At 40.6% G+C, this 16,186-nt stretch overlaps 2 long non-coding RNA genes across 4 annotated transcripts; one reads left to right on the forward strand and one right to left on the reverse strand.

The window, feature by feature from the left end:
* Positions 1-4,089: 4,089 nt before the first annotated feature.
* LOC121864627 lies at positions 4,090-9,297 on the reverse strand. Of its 3 annotated transcripts, none has more exons than XR_006088624.1 (4): positions 9,109-9,297; positions 8,445-8,524; positions 8,159-8,212; positions 4,090-4,748 (listed from the first exon to the last, which is right to left on the reverse strand). It is a non-coding gene; the product is annotated as an uncharacterized LOC121864627 (long non-coding RNA). The 3 variants fall into 3 exon arrangements; XR_006088623.1 differs by lacking the exon at positions 4,090-4,748 and adding an exon at positions 6,548-7,062; XR_006088622.1 differs by lacking the exon at positions 4,090-4,748 and having other exon boundaries at positions 6,548-8,212.
* Positions 9,298-9,627: 330 nt separating this feature from the next.
* Positions 9,628-11,993, forward strand: LOC121864711. The gene is made up of 2 exons (XR_006088642.1): positions 9,628-9,716; positions 11,791-11,993. It is a non-coding gene; the product is annotated as an uncharacterized LOC121864711 (long non-coding RNA).
* The last annotated feature ends 4,193 nt before the right edge of the window (positions 11,994-16,186 follow it).

A 16,186-nucleotide genomic window follows, 5' to 3' on the forward strand; every position in this document is an offset into this window, starting at 1 on the left:
AGGTAGGGGGTGGGTAGGTAACCAGGAGTTCGATTCCCGGCTCTTTTCGTTGTATTATATCCTAAAAGTGAATCAAAAGTGAAATTAGACCACAAATTTGACGTTTATACGTATTTTAACGTATATTAGTTTTCGAAGCTTCGAATGCCTCAATGAAGCATCAAAATGATTCAATGAACCTTCGTGACGTCACTCTGAACCTTCGTATAAAATGGCTCGACTAACCCGCCCCTACCTCTTTCTTCACCGACCACTCACCACTCACCAGCTGCAGCTGACAGGCAGGTAAGCTCTCACACCCCCACAACTCTAGTCTCCATTATATACGTGTAAATATTTTCCCCGATCGTGTGTATGCAAAGTGGCCAGATAACTCGGATATTCTTTAGGATAGTGTTTAATATAGTTAATTAAGGCGTAATAAAAGCTGATTTAAGTAAGAAAAGTTGCCGGCCGGTTGTTGGAGCAATTCACTTGCCTCATTGGGTCGTACCCACCCCAAAGTTTCACTGGGCTGTAAGGCCTATGGTACCTACTTTGCAGCTTAAACTAATACATTAAGATGGTTTAGTATTATATTAAGCGTTTCTCTAACTTCTAACCAGTAATTTTTAATGTTTTAGGCAAATATACCGCCAAATGAGTCATGACAAACGAGCCTGAACTATAAGCCGGAAGGTAACGAGCGTAAATCATACATCCGTATTCACGTAATAATTAACCAGTAAGTGAGTACAATGACCAGATTGCGTTAGATTACTGTATTTATTTTATTTCACATTTCCCTCTGCTTCGAAGCTCGACCCACTTATGACGGAGCCGGGTGGTCATAACTCAATAACTACGCATTTCCCAAAACGTTCATCACCACTACTGTACTCTGCATTTAAAACTGCGCCATAATGACTCGGTTTAACAAAAATATGTAACTATTTTTTTTGCGGAATTGACATATTTTACTGGCTAGTTCTTTGCTTACTCTTTAACTACGATTTCTGGGAGTTGAAACAGAATTTATTACGGGTTTTAGCCGGGCGGGGCGACGCGAGGTAAGGTAGGGAGCCGGGCGGGGCCGGGCAAGGCAAGGTGAGGGGAGCCGGGCAGGGCCGGGATGGAGTGAGGGAGCCAGGCAGGGCTGAGGTAAGGTGGGGAACCGGGCCAGAACTGAGGTTAAGGTAGGGAGCCGGGCAGGGCGAGTTGGAGTAGGGAGCCAGGCGGGGCAGGTTAAGGTGAGGAGCCGGGCAGGGCGGGGATTAAGGTAGAGGGAGCCAGGCAGGGGCGGGTTAAGGTGGGAGCCGGGCGGGGCGGAGTTAAGGTGAGGGAGCCGGGCAGGGCGGGGATTAAGGTGGGGGAGCCAGCACAGGCGGGGCGAGGTAAGGTGGGGAGCCGGACAGGGGCGGGAGGTAGGAGTGAGAGGAGCCAGACTGAGGGCAGGAGCAAGGAGTGAACCGGGCGGAGACTGAGGCGGGGAGTAGGGAGCAGACCAGGGGCGAGGTGGGGGGCAGGGTGAGGTGTGGTGAGGTGGGGCAGGGCAGAAGCGGGGCGGAGCGGGAAGCGGGCAGGGCGGGCAGGAGCAGGGCCAGGGCAGGGGGGGGGGGGGTGGGAGCAGGGTGTGGGGTGGGTGTGGGGAGCGAGGCAGGCGAGGCGAGGTAAGGTAAGGTAGGGAGCCGGGCGGGGCGAGGTAAGGGAGCCGGGCGGGGCGAGGTAAGGGAGCCGGGCGGGGCGAGGTAGAGGGCAGGGCAGGGCGAGGTAAGTAGCCGGGCAAGGAGCAGGGTAGGGCAAGGGGCGAGGTCAGGTCAGGGAGGCTGGGCGCCGGGCGAGGCTAGGCTGGGCGCCGGGCGAGGCTAGGCTGGGCGCCCGGTGAGGAGAGACGAGACGTTTCAGTAGGTCGAGGTTGACGTGTTTCAGAAGACAGTATATATTAAATTCAGTAACATCAACGGTTCCTGGTAATTTTTAAGTGGACAACCATGGATTTTACCACCGGAAAAACACATTGCTCAACAACCAAAACTAACCAAACACCGTAGAGTAACCTAACACCGTAACGTAATCTAACCTAGAGGTTCGTTGGTTGTCTACTTGTAAAACAAAAAAAACAAATTACACCGGGTTCCTAAAATAAATGTTGAGATCTATATATAGACACCGTTAAAATGTATTGGTAAATAAGGCAGCAACCATCTAATTAACCTCTGGAAAATGTTAATGTTTGGCTCGCCTGAAGATTCATCCCCCAGCTTATTTAACCTGAAGATCAATTTAACCTTTGCCAATCTACGTATTACAATGTGCTGGTGATTTTTTTTTCCAGATCAAGGAATGACTACAGATCTAACTACAGTACAAAGCCCTCTGTTATTGATGTGGTCCAGTATGTGGTCATCAGTGTGGTGCAGTATGTGGGGACAACAGACTACGAGTGAGAAGTGAAGCTTCTCACACTACATAAAAGTATTCCTTGAGGTAAATTTGAACGTTTTGTGTGAAGGTGTGAGTGGGTGTAGCCTGCTATGGTGTCATTTAATGTTTTGTGAGGGGGTGTGGGTGGGTGTAGCTTGTTGTGATGTCATTTAACATTTTGTGTGAGTGTGGGGTGTTGTGTATAGGATAGGTTGTTCCCATATGAAGGAATTGTACATGGGGTGAGCAGGTGGTTGTGGTGACGTTTGTCATTCAAACCAAGTGTAACCAAGCTGTCGAGGGGGACACTTAAGGGGGCTTGAGGGAGGGAAGGTCTAGTAAACCTTGTGTATAGTGCGTGAAGCAGTGTAGAGACGTGTAGTACAGTATAGTGTAGCATTACTGTATTGGTGAGAAGGAATTGAGTAAACTAATGTGGAGGTAATGATATATGTAAACAGTTGGGGACAGTTTTAAGTACAAGTGGTCTAGTGGTAGATGGAAGTTGCAACTTTAATTTTCATTCTACATAAATAACCACTTTAAACATGTTGCAGGTGACAGCTGATGTACGTGAAGGCCAACGGAGAAGTGACAGAACCTTGAGCAAGATTTAACACCCAGCATGTTACTTCAGCCTCATCAGTTAAGTTAATTGTATATCTTAGCTAGTATGGTCAGCCCATAAACCACTCAACACTGCTCCTACACTGGGCAGTGGAGTGTGTGTGTGGGGCTGACTGTTTGGGGCCTAATAGGTCTGTGTGTCAGGTCTGGCGGTCTGTGTATGAGGTCTGGCAGACACGGTTGTCGTTTTGGAGGGCTGTGTGTGTGTGTGTGTGTGTGGGAGGGCTGTGTGTGTGTGTGTTGGAGGGCTGTGTGTGTGTGTGTGTGTGTTGAGAGGCTGTGCTTGTGTGTGTTGGAGGCTGTGTGTGTGTGTGTGTGTGTGTGTGTGTGTGTTGGAGGCTGTGTGTGTGTGTGTGTTGGAGGGCTGTGTGTGTGTTTGGAGGCTGTGTGTGTGTGTGTGTGTGTGTGTTTTGGAGGGATGTGTGTGTGTTGGAGGGTGTGTGTGTTGGACAGGGGGGTGTGTGTGTGTGTTGGAGGCTGTGTGCGTGTGTGTTTGTTGAAGGGCTGTGTGTGTGTGTGTTTTGGAGGGCTGTGTGTATATGTGTGTTGGACAGGGGGGTGTGTGTGTGTGTGTTGGACAGGGGGTGTGTGTGTGTGTGTTGGACAGGTGTGTGTGCGTGTGTGTGTTGGAAGGGTATGTGTGTGTGTGTGTTTGTTTTGTTTGGAGGCTGTGTGTATGTGTGTGTGTTGGGGCTGTGTGTGTGTGTGTGTTGGAGGACTGTGTGTGTGTGGAGGCTCTGGGACTGTGTGTGTTGGAGGGCTCTGGGAGGATATGTGTGTGTGTGTTGGAGGGAGCTCTGGAGGACTGTGTGTGTGTTGGAGGGCTCTGGAGGGACTGTGTGTGTGTGGAGGGCTCTGGAGGACTGTATGTGTGTTGGAGGGCTCTGGAGGACTGTGTGTTGGAGGCTCAGTATTATTGCAGTTTCGGCCAGTACACACCTGACTTTTAAGCCCATCCCAACCTTCAGATCTCCTTATTGAAATATTTCTAACACCATTTCAGCAAGGGAGCAAAAGAATGTCAGAATGAGGATTAAAGATTTCCATGCTTTTTTTTTTTGGGGGGGGGGGGGATATAATTCTAAAGAGGGTTCTTTCCCCTGGAAATAAAGGTCAAATTCCATTAAATCGACCCAAAATACACAGGATAAACTAATTTCTAAAATACGAGGGCATATTGGACGAAACTGCAATTTCACAAAGGGCTCTGGAGAACTGTGTGGACTGTCTAGATAGACTGAGCTGGGAGTCAAATTAAGATTAGCTGTAGAGATTTGGGAAAGCTTAATAAAGTGCTATAAAAATGTACAGGACTAAATGCCAATTAGTTACAGTATTAGTGAGCATTAGTAGTAGTAAAGTGATTAATAGTAAGTAAAGCTGGTTGTTTGTAGGTGGGTTTTAACTAACAACTTAACTAACCTAATCAGCCTAACTTAGATTAAATGTAACTAATCTAGACTGACCCAAATTAATATTGTTACCTATTATATAGGTTCATATATTGGATAACAAATATATTAAAGAACGTAACTTAAAATTTGCCACTAGTTAACTGATCATGAATTCAGAAAGTTAAGCTAGAAAAAATTTCACTTGTTTAAATTATTAAAAATCAATAGCTTGCATACTTTGCAGTTTCCATTTCAAAATCTAATCGTGCACTGTACTGACTTTCTCCTCAGGTTAAGCTGGCCAGAAGTAACATCATACTGAACCTAAGGAGAAGCGACTTAAAATGCCAGAACAGGTAAAGTCGACTTACTGAGTTTTATTTAGGCAAGGGAAGCTTGTGGGACTTGTGAAATATTTAAACATTGTGTGGGTGTGGCTTGTTGTAATTAGGGTGGGGGTAGGGGGACTATATGGCTTGTGTATTGGCATATGGGGTGAGCAGGTGTATACTATAAGTTGGGTGTGTTGGTAAAGTTTTTCATTCAAGCTAAATGTGACCAAGTTGTCAAGGGGAACACCTAAGGGGGCTTGAGGGGTGGGAGGAAGGAAGGGAGGGTTCAGTAAGTGAACTGTGGTAAACTGTGTTGTGTATGAAGCAGTGTGGAGAGATTTAGTAGTGTAGCAGTATTGGTGATGAAGGCTTGTTATGATTGGCTATACTATTGTTGTGGTAAATGTTAGTTGTTGAGGTATTAAGAAAACTAAAAAACTAATGCAACTTAAAATAAGGTCTTTTGTAGATAAGGTATTTAAGTAAACAATTGGGGACGGTATAAGTACATGTAGTCTGGTGGTAGATGGAAATTGTATGTTTAATCTTCATTGTACATAAATTACAACTTTAAATATGTTACAGGTAACAGCTGATGTACGTGAATGCCAATGTAGAGGAAGTGACGGACACCTTGAGCAAGATGTAACGCCCAGCATGTTACTTGAGCCTCCTCAGGTAAGTTACTTATGGATCTTAGTATGGCCATCCCAAAGAACTACTGGAAGTAAGACTCAAGAGGAGGGACTTATTTTGTGTGAAGGGTTGGAAAGGAGGAGCATTGGGCGGTGGAGGGGCACTCGTACCGTGGGGGGGGGCGCGCTCGTACCGTGGGGGGGGCGCGCTCGTACCGTGGGGGGGGCGCGCTCGTACAGTGTGGGGGCGCTCGTACAGTGGGGGAACGCTCGTACAGTGGAGGGGAGCTCCTGCATGGCTGGTGGTGTGTTCAAGCAATGGTGAATGGAGTGCATGTTAAAAATGTGATGCAAAAAATAGCATGTACTGTGAAGGCATGTGGGGGGGATGATGCCTATGAAAAGGCTGCTGCAGCCAAAAGTTAGGAAGGACAAAGCTCATGTGTAAGGTTATACAGGAGGGAGTTTGAGTGTATGGATATATCACATATATATAAGAATGCAAGTTTAGATTCCAAAAAATTCTGGAGTAAATGTTGTGTATTGGTAGAAATAATTGGTAGTAATGCATTAAGATTGATCTAAATACAAATAATCATGTTGCAGGTGGTTGGTGTACAAGATAGATGTACCAGACAACAACCAGGCAGCAAGGTGACCACTACTGTCCAGCGTCCCACACCTTGAGGACTACCACCTTACTAAGAAAGAACAGAATTGGTGTTCTGTACACTACTGTAAGAACAGTGTAATGTGAATGTTAAGTATTACTGAAACCTTTTTTATATAATTTAGCAAAATTTGATATATTATTTAAAATAGTGCATTTAAGAACACACAGTACAAGTTAACCTCAATATTGTGGAGTGGTAGTGATATAAAATAGCTTAATTAATTCAGATGTAGAGTATCTAAATACAAATAATCATGTTGCAGGTGGTTGGTGTACAAGATAGATGGACCAGACACAACCAGGCAGCAAGGTGACCACTACTGTCCAGCGTCCCACACCTTGATGACTACCACCTTACTAAGAAAGAACAGAATTGGTGTTCTGTACACTACTGTAAGAACAGTGTAATGTGAAAGTTAAGTATTACTGAAACCTTTTTTTATATAATTTAGCAAAACTTGATATATTACTAAAAATAGTGCATTTAAGAATATACAGTACAAGTTAACCTCAATATGGTGTATTGGTAGTGATATAAAATAGCTTAATTAATTCAGATGTAGAATATCTAAATACAAATAATCATGTTGCAGGTGGTTGGTGTACAAGATAGATGAACCAGACAAAACAGCAAGGTGACCACTACTGTCCAGCATCCCACACCTTGAGGACTACCACCTTACTAAGAACAGAATTGGTGTTCTGTTCACTACTGTAAGAACAGTGTAATGTAAAAGTTAAGTATTACTGAAACCTTTTTTTATATAATTTAGCAAAACTTGATATTACTAAAAATAGTGCATTTAAGAATATACAGTACAAGTTAACCTCAATATGGTGTATTGGTAGTGATATAAAATAGCTTAATTAATTCAGATGTAGAGTATCTAAATACATATAATCATGTTGCAGGAAGTTGGTGTGGAAGATAGATGAACCAGACATGACAAGGTGACCACTACTGTCCAGCGTCCCACACCTTGATGACTACCACCTTACTAAGAACAGAATTGGTGTTCTGTTCACTATAAGAATAGTGTAATGTGAAAGTTAAGTATTACCGAAATATTTTTAGGATTTAGCAAAACTTGAGAAATTATTTAAAGTACTAATGCATTCAAGACTGTATGAGTGAACCTCGATTAATGCCACACAAAGTATTAAAAATAGCAAGATACATTATGTACAGTAGCATCATTAACTATCATGGTAGCCACAGTTTTGCTGTGATTGCCAAAAATTTCCATTTTATAATATATTTTTCGTCCACAGGTGAAGTATCAGCAAGGTATACAACAAGATACACGGACATCAGTCAAACGGATTGCGAGAGGTTTGAATATCTCCCATGGATCCATTTGTTAGTGGTTTGTAATATTAAGTGTAATATGTAATTGTTGTTCAGTGTACCGGGGGAGGCGTTTGTACCAGGGGAGGCGTTTGTACCGGGGGAGGCGTTTGTACCGGGGGGGGCGTTTGTACCGGGGGAGGCGTTTGTACCGGGGGAGGCATTTGTAGTGGTAGAGGCACTTGCACTGGGAGGTGTTTATAAATGGTTTGCACTCCTACGATATCTGTGTATAATAAAATAAATAAATATTGAATAAACTTTACGTTTCATATTCCGAAGTTGAATGATAATGATCTTCTAAATAAACCACAAGTACAGTAGAACTGTAAACTATACCTGAAACATGAACTAAAGTGATCAACTTGGATACACCCACATGATGGCTTCTGGGTAACTTAATGTATATATCATGTCCTATGTATAATTATCACCAACTGACATCAAAGTGACTTTCATTGTATAACTGTTACAAACTAATGCCCATGTGATGCCCAATTGGGTACATGTAATCAAAACTACTAGATACCCACAGATGGCACAAAAAATGCATCCGAGATACAGATGCCTCGGACGCAGGATTTTGATAACCTTACAGAGAGAACGGGCGTCTAGTGTTCATTTTGAAATTCGTCGGCCATGACCATAAAGAACATTTTTGATTGCATACATATTATTAATTTGAAAGTACAGGTATTGTCCATATACAGTAAATGAAAGTAAAGTACAGTAAGAATTTTACTTACTAAATGTTGACAATCTGGACACTGCACAACAATTGCTGAATGGAAGTGTTTTACCTGAAAATAAAAACAAAAATCTTGTAAAATTGTAATAAACAACTTATGGACCCACCCTCCCCCCTAAAGATTTGGTCACTTGGATAAATTTAGAAATATATCTACTGTACCTGGCCAAAATTATTCACAAAGTACAAGACTTCCATTATTATCTAAAGCTAAATTTTGTGTAGGACCAAAACCTGACAAAAGATACTTTATAAAACCTTAAGGTCTAGTGAAATATACGCACCTTATGTGGAGTCTGCAATACAGATGTTTGAGAAATCCACAACAGCTGATAATGTGACGGCCCCACCATCACTGATGTATCTGCAGAGAAATAATAATGGTACTGTAATGTGATTATTTCTCAGGACATGGGAGAAAGATATCTGGTGATGTTGCCAATCATTCCAAGTTTTTTCTGTGCTAATATTTGGTAATGTAGGTGTAAGAGAACATAAGACTGCAGGAATGGCCAGTAAATTAATATATACTGTACCTAGACAATGCAGGTATAAAATGAGGCTATATGACCAAGGATATTTTGCATTTCTGTATCAACTTCTGGACTGTTATTGTATACATATGAAAATAAAAAATATACTGTATATTCAATTCTTTATTTTTTATTACCTATCTACAAAGATATAAAATCATAGTACACAATGTACAGTACATATGTAATTTCTTTTTTCTCTGTTGCTGACAGAAGATATTACCTTTTTTCAGAAGAATTTATATTGTAAGTGTTTGTTAGATGGCAATGGTAGATACAACACTGCAGTAGCCCTCCTCCTTTATCCGGGCTTGGGACCGGCATGTTCGGCTGAACAAGGCGGAGTTACTACTGTGCATTCTACGTCTAACTACGGTGCTGTTAGTACTATCAACTATAACAAAATAAATTTTACCTTTATTACCTCCAAGAAGCACCTTGTAGGTCCACAGTCAGCCACGCCTTCACTTCAGTCAGACGTTCACCTCGGAGGCACACAATCTGAAAGAAATGAGAAAACCTTAGTCCCATCCACACACATTAAAGGTGTGAGAGAGGGTGAGTGTATGGATGGGAGTGAGGGTGTGTATGGGAGGGCCTCCCCCACACACCCTCACTCCCATCCATACACTCACCCTCTCTCACACCTTTCCTTATACCCAACACTCCCTCCCAAACACCCCAACCCTCCCTCCCACCCCACCTCCCTCCCATCGCACCTCTTCTCCCACCCAACCCCCCTCCTACACCACCTCCCCTCCAACCCAACTCACATACCTACCCATCCCAACTCCCTTCCCATCCACCCAACCTTTTGGGTGTGTGGATGGAGGAGGTTTGTCGATGGAGGTAGTGTTTGTGGATGGGAAGATGTGGAGAGAAGATGTGGATGGGGAGAAGAGTGTGTGGATGGGGAGAAGAGGAGTGGTTGGGAGGAAGTGTGTGTGGTTGGGAAGAAGGGTGTGGTGTGCCATGCCCTCCTCCATGCAAACACAGCATCGAAAAATATTCTGAAGAAAATTGGTTTGTATTGCTGTAATATTGTATTGTGAGGACTCATTTGTGTTTGAACATGAATGATAAGTGTGCAGGGATTATGGTGTTGTAAGAGAGAGAGAGACTTATAATAGTTGTGAGGACATTTTGGACAAGGTAAGAGACTTGCTGTGTGTGGGGGTTTGGTCTGGTGGCAGGAGCAACAGGTAGGCAGGGGTTATATGACTATTTTATCCTCAGTTATATATCATATTATTGTATATGAGTTATGTGAATAATTATTATTCAATATATTTATGAATGATTTTACTGTATAAATTTGTTTCAATTTACTAATATTACCAATATAACTTAAATAACTAAGAAATTATAAATATAATGTAATATCTTGAAGGTTCTAAAATAAAACAAAGATCTTGTGGCCACAGAAAATACTACATATTATTTTACTGATAACTTTAAACTATTGTAACAAAATCGACCAAGTAGAGATAGGAACATGTAAAATTAATGATTAGGAAGATAAAACATGATTAAATTATAAATCAATTTATTAAGAAAACCAACAGCTCAATGTTTAACGGTTATGATACAGTTTAGGTATCAGGTATAGACTAAAAAATGTTTATCTCATTTAACCTAACCCAAGCTAACCTAACCCAATCCAGCCTACATCATTATATGTCCATAAGAGAAGTGGGACATCTTGGAGTATCAGAAGATAATTAAGGGAGATAATGATTAAGCATTTAACATTTAAGTTATTATGTAATGACAAGTGTAATAATGCCCACAGCCATCCTGTCCACAATCCCATTAAAATCGTAGTAAAATCATACACAATCTCCACACCTAATGGTCAAATACCCTTTGGATATTTGCCCAGCCAGCACAGTCAAATAACACCTTCATAACTTGTACTGAGCCATTATTGGGTAGTGGTGGTGGAGTCCCTTAGTACCAGAGTACTGTGTTTATATTTGATTCATATTATCCACAGTTGTTCTGTGGATGATGTAGTATTAATGGTAAAATTTCACTTGTTACCACCAAGCATTTGGAAGTTGAAATTATGCTTGATGGATGTAAAATGTTATATAGATTTGATTCTATTCTTTGCAATTTTTTGGTATAAATTTATAATTAAAAAGTTTTGATTTTAGGGGAAAATTTGACATTTCCTACGAACTTATAGGACAAGCGTGTACAGTGTATGTCATAAATTTGTATTAGTATATATGTATACCGTACTGAATGCACCAGTATAGAATATATAACCTAACCTAATCAAACCTAAACTAACCCATGGACTATACCAAGATCTGATTGGTTAACAAACCAGCTACTAAAATGTAAAATATCTCACTTATACAGTACTTAATTTGTGACAGAAATGCCATATTAGAAAAGTGTTTTAGAATGATCAAAACTACTGATTGTAACCATAAAATTATCAAAAAATTTGGGTGGCAACAAATGACATAATATCATATTAACTAATAAAAATTAACACAACTTTTTATTTTAATTATAAGTACCAGTTTTTCTTTTATCTCTTCTCTATGAACATAAATCACCTGTAATGGGCAGGGCATGAAAGATGACGGAGAGTATGGGGTAAAGCACAGTGAAGAACTGATTACGTGACACTAAAATGATGTCTCCACGTGCTTTGACACAGAGAAATTAACTATTTACAGTAAACAATCTACCAAAATATATGACGTGGCAGCCTGTGTTGTCGTCCGCTCTTAAACCAATAAACACTGAATTCGGTAATACTATACTTAGCTTGTCAATAAATGACAGAGCCTCATATTGGGGGTTTTATTACCATACATATAAAATTATTATCTTTTTTCTTATAGGCTTTACTATCCCGATTCATGAGTCCATTATCTCCACAAATCCCTTATTTATTTTTGGTTTGGTTAAGTAGGATCTTAAACCTATTCTATGCACATTTATAAATTATGAAAATTATAGTGTTGGAATCAAATCCCATAATATGAGTTTAAATACATTTCCAATTTCTTTTGAGTAGTATTGGTTAATGAGTGATACTTATGTTCTTATATTGTATTTTATTTCCCCTCCCTAGTTATGACTTCTTCTTGGTGTTGCTGTTTATCAAATCGTAAATTATCTGCAAGACCCATTGTCAGATTTATAGCCGAGTGGGGGGACCTGTTCAACGACCAAGAGGGCCAAGATTATTTATTAACGTCTCTGCCATATATGACATTATTAGTTGTAATGTCTATAATGAAACCATTTGGAAATAAAACCAATTATACAAGAGAACACTAACTTTATTTATGAGAACTAATGAGTCAGCTCACAACATTTTATGTATACTGTATATGAACTCATACATTATTAAACTAGACACACATATATGTAATGATAGTTTAAGTATATAACATAGACAGGAAAGAATTACATAATCTGAAGTACAGCAACGAACTACTGAATGTAAATTAATTTTTCTCAAATAACCAACAAGATAATAATGAAAACTGATTATGTTTATAAAAAAATTGACAACAGAGAAATAATGAGAAAATAGTCCTTCCATTAATAACGTCTATATACACAGTACTGTACTCGTTATGTGATATTGATAATTAACTCAATACAATTTAATTTTCCTGCTTTTCCTCCAAGTTCAATTTCTGTGTAAGGTCTGCCCAAAATACAGTCAAGACCAGGTTACTTTTTCTACGATGAGTCATTGAACGCCTATATGGTGTAAGCACGTGACAGTTGAGAAGGAGTGTTCACATATTGCAGTGCTTGTACCAAATGTGAGGGCAGCTGCATAAAGCTTGTGTATGTGAGTTAGTCCATTTCAGAAAGGATATGATATCTTGAAATTTTCACCAATGTTTTTGAGAACTGGGCAATAAAATTCTTTGATAAGTCACTTAGCAACATGACATTCACTTACCAGATGAGACGACTCAGTGTCGACACCTATGAGTTTAGCCTATGGGACAAGATTTTCCGGAAGTAATAAACAATTCTTGGATTCTGGCCAACGACTAGAAATGACTGTAAGTAGTCTAATATTATGCTCACCAAACCCAGCATTGAGTTCACCAAGGCAGTTATCTAAAATATAGTAGTACAGTTGATGATGTAAATTAGCTTCACTATGAAAACCATGAACATTAGAATGTCTTACAGTTGTTTCAGTCACTGTTAAGTATTGGAGCATTTTGTGTTTATGCCAACAGATCCAAAGGCAGTCCTGGTGGATCAAGTTTCCAATCTAGATCATTGGAACAATTCATTGGTTGGGGTATCCGCCCTATGGCAGTTCCCAGGAATATAAAAACATTTTCACTCTCCAAAATTTGGTACAGCATATTAAGATAGAATATATTCAAAACTTAGGAAATGACTTTGTTGATAAAAGTCTTGTTTCCATATGAATTCAAAGACCATCAGTTATTTACAAATGTGATCATGAGCAAGCAGCCATGCATCAGCCAACACAGTCCCACCAATACTGGAGTCTCGGGTACAGCAGACAGTGTTTTAGAGAAGAAACAACAACATCTACTTATAGAAAACCTCTACAAGTAGATGGTGCCTGTACTGTATAGATAGAGATAACACCAGAGAGAGAAATAAGGAAGGTTTACATCTGTATTCCTTTACTTTGCTGGAGACAAACTGGGTCATGATAAAAAGGGAAGTGGCTACTTAACCAGGAGTTCCTGGCTGGTCACACTAGAGGTTATGTGAGAGGGTTATGCCTCCCAGTCACTGCTGACTTCTTAGAAGTGCCACACAGCCCTCAGCCTCTCTCACCTTCGGTTACTGGGGACAGGCTGAACAACTGAGCAACGATTAATGTCATCAATGACGGCCCCGTTAAGGTATGGGGAGCTATTTCCCATGCCAAAGTATAACATATGAACAAGAATGACATTAAAGAACTCAAAGAAGAAGAAATAGACGTGCAGAGAAAAATTAAGAGACCCGACAGAAAATCCACCTCGGTTCTAGTTGGATTTTTCCACAAACTTCCAGAGACAGTCACACTGGGATGGGACACCGTCTGAGTGAGATCTTACGTGCCATGACAGACCAGATGCTTGAAGTGTCAGCGGTACAGTCACCCACCCAAAAAATGCAAGGCCCCAGAAGATGTGTGCTACAGATGTGTGTCTTCTGGACACCAGCATGATGACTGTAAGATCAAGAACAAGAAATGCACTGCCTGTGGTGGTCCTCACTAATCCTCTGACCAGGAGGGTCCCAAATGGAGGGAAGAGTGAAGGTGAAGCACACCAAGAACCTCTCCTACAAGGATGTACTCCTCTTGTGAAGGAAATTAGGCAACAAAGAACACCCAGAACCTGAAAACCTTCAAGAACAAGAAGGAACAGGTCAAGGAGAACCATAAGATAACTCAGAGCAAGAAACACAAGATGAAGCAGAAAATAAAAAGCAAGATCAAGAAAATGAGGAAGAAAAAGGATGGAAAGACATTAAAAAGAAGAAAAACAAAAGGAAGAGGCTACAGTAAACCCACGACTTACGACGGGGTTAGGGACCCAAATCCAGGTCGTAAGTTGAAATGGTTGTAAGTCAAAAATGCTTAAATATACAAAGAAAATCTAAAATGGGTGACTTTTTCTTCTCAGCACCACAAAACTCTCACTTTTAAGCTTGCCAGCCATTTTAAAGTGAATTACAAATGAAAATTTTGTCAGTACACAGGGCAATCACTGACATTGGGACTCGAAAATACGTAATTTGAAAAAATTTTGGAACGACCGAGGAGGTCAAATGTCCGGGTGGTCGTAGGTCGGAAGTCGGGGAGGAGCTGTAATCTATATGATGAAGAAGAAGACCCCACCACTAACACCAATGGTAGGAGACTTATCTCACTTATCAGTGCATATGAAAATGATAGGTTAGGTTATGACTCAACCTAATGGAAATGTAACTGAGAAAGGAATTAGAATTAACAACTGGGCATCCATTCTACAAACAGAATTAGTTGCCATACTTTCAGCCATTAAATTTATTTAAATCACCATCACCGACAGTCTCATCATCACTGACTCTCTATCCTGCTTGCTCTTCACACCCTTAACTTAAGTTGTCACACATTTGTCTGTGAAGCCAGACACAAATGTGGACCTTGTTGATGGAGGTGTCAAGATCAAACTGTTGTTGATCCCTTCTCACACAGGCCTCAAAGAACATGACAGAGTTGATGCCCTCGCCAAACTCGCGTCTAACAAAGACACTGTTGAACACAATTTGGGTCTGTCAAAAAGAACCCTTAAAACTGTTACTAGGAAAGAACAGATTGATGAATTTGATGCAAGCAGACAAGTGCAAACAGACATTAGTCAATACAGTGTTCACCATGATGAGAAGTATCAAGTGAAACACGAATATGGAGCAGGGAACTAGATCACTAGATTACTAAATAGTGTAACTGCTAAAGTAAGATAAGGATATAAGTACCTCTGGCAGTATATCCCTCAAGCAGATGTGAAAAAACTAAATGCAGTGTGTCATCAAAGAAATGACCACAAACTGGAATACCACGTCCTTGACTGTGTGAAGACAGAACCTTTTACGGACAAGTCCAAACACACTGTGTGTGAAATGGACAACACTTTATCTCTAAATGGCAAGATAGCCGATATATTAAGACTGCATTCACTTTTTTGCACTCAGTTGGTATATCATTTCCCATCTATAGAACCAAACACACAATATGCTTGAATACTTCTCATACAAATGCAAATAACAAAGTGTGTGGCCAGGCATATTGCCTCACACTGTTGTACTCAGGCAGTTGTGAATAAGTTACCCTCGATGTACAAAAATAAAACAAACAATGTATTTGAAATACTCTGTAACATTCAATGTCATAATGTCCTGACCACTGGGGTTAGTTATCCAGACCCCTTGTGACCTAAACTCTGTAATTCTTTTGTGCTACTGCTCACAGGATAAGCATGGGGTGCACAATAAACTGGTCACTGTAAGCGGCAAAATTAATTAAATTTAAACCATCCGCTACATTTGGTTATACAGTAGTGCATACTATTGGAAAGCAAGCAGTGGTCACGTCACCCGGCCACTGTGTCAGCAATTATAGCTAACCACAAAAAGTTGGTGGATGTACTTGATACATGTGAGGAAAATGAGTGTGATGCAGCAGTGTGGCAACTGGATTACTGAAACAGATAAAATGCAGAAAAATTCATGTTTACTGCATACCGTGTGAAGGAAATTCTGCCGACACTTGGACCTGCAGATCAGTTTTTACAATCACATGACTGACTTCATGACAAGAATTCACCTTATTGAATCTCTTGTCAGTAGTGTTAAAGACATCTGGAACAACACTGGCAATGAGAATATCTCATCAAAACTTGATCATCACAACCATACAGAATACCATCAGGAAAAGCAAAAGCATAACACAAACTGCCCCAATACTTAGCAGTGACTAAAAC

This window comes from Homarus americanus, unplaced genomic scaffold (genome assembly GCF_018991925.1).
Source record: "Homarus americanus isolate GMGI-L3 unplaced genomic scaffold, GMGI_Hamer_2.0 scaffold57965, whole genome shotgun sequence".
In the NCBI taxonomy this organism is placed as follows: domain Eukaryota; kingdom Metazoa; phylum Arthropoda; class Malacostraca; order Decapoda; family Nephropidae; genus Homarus; species Homarus americanus.